Source organism: Limulus polyphemus, unplaced genomic scaffold, assembly GCF_000517525.1.
Source record: "Limulus polyphemus unplaced genomic scaffold, Limulus_polyphemus-2.1.2 Scaffold1128, whole genome shotgun sequence".
Lineage (NCBI taxonomy): Eukaryota > Metazoa > Arthropoda > Merostomata > Xiphosura > Limulidae > Limulus > Limulus polyphemus.
Window position 1 is genome coordinate 173693 of NW_013666738.1, and position 1480 is coordinate 175172.

Below are 1480 nucleotides of genomic sequence, written 5' to 3' on the forward strand. Positions count from 1 at the left end.
CGGATGTTGTAGAGGCAGTAAATTTAAGTGAGTTTAAGAAAAAGCTTGATAAGAATGATAAAGGCTATCCAAGATTTTTTTAAAATTATTTTAATTCAGTTTACAGGATGGAACAGCCAAAATGGACCAATAGGTCCCAAAACATTATGTCAGTGCATCATACTACATATAGAAATTCACCCTTTCAATAACAGGTCTGTTCTTGGTGTATTTTTTAACCTTAAGAAAATTCGATAACGAAATTGAAAGACAATGCACATTCATTGAAACCACGAGTATTACTTAACGTTTACAATTTAAGGAATTCGATTTATTAATAAACAACTTTCCCCTATAAAGAAACATTTCTTTGGAAGTAGGATATAATATTAAAGATCATTGCATTTTTATGAATATTTTTAAAAGTTGAAGTTTGTGGCTAAAGTTCAGGTATATGTAGCGCCACCTTCTGACACATTTACAAACTATAAATGGTATCAATTTTGCTGTAATATTTTAACAGTTTGTACTAAAAGATTTCTCTAACAGACAATAAAACACAAACCAGTTTTTCAGTTTGTTAATTCTTAAAAGATTTGGTAAGTTAACCATGACGGCCTCGTTTTGTTTAGAAATTCATTCTCTACCTTTATTCTTCTTATGCTTCACTTTTGTTTCTTAGTTGTTAAATAATGAAAAGAGCTGTCATAAACGGCATGTGAAAAACAATGCAGTTAGAGATCACTAATAATTTCAAAATTATCTAGTAATAGTAGGTAGTACTATATGCAAAAGTGACATTTTTATGCGGATTTCCTAGATAAAAAAGTATTAAGAAGGTTCCAAAATTATAGAATAAATTGTTAATTTTACTCAGTATAGGTCAAAGTTCATATAAAAGAATTTTATGATAAAATGTGTAATACAAGAACTACATTCACAATAAACATTTTAAATGGAGAAAATCATACAACTTACTTTTATTTGTTTTCTAATCCAGTTTCAGAATGGAGGTCAGGATAAAGGTTTATAATCCTAAGTTCTTAAACTGTGCAAAATATCAGGGTGTATTGTATTGAAATAGTACCCCAGAATAAAAAGAAACAGCAGAATAAAAATACTTGATACTCCTCTCCTGTTTTATCTAATGTTAACTTCAGTATGGTTAAAACCCTTAAGTGTTAAAAATGTCCATGTTATACACTTAGGGAAAAAACCCAGAGGAGACTGTGTCTTGAATATCAGAATATTGTGACAAGTAGAGTTCTTATTTGAAATTAATCTACATGGAAACATATATGAAGCAAGATAACTTTTATTTAAATTACATCAAGCATGTAAACTTCTATAGGCTAAACACTAATTTCTTTTTAAAATTAATAAATACAAACAAATCAGTACATGCACAAGTGTATTTAGAATGCATTAAAAAATTTCATTAGAATATTTATTCTTCTAAGGTATATATAATGTATTTTGATAAAAATTAACTGAAAAACAA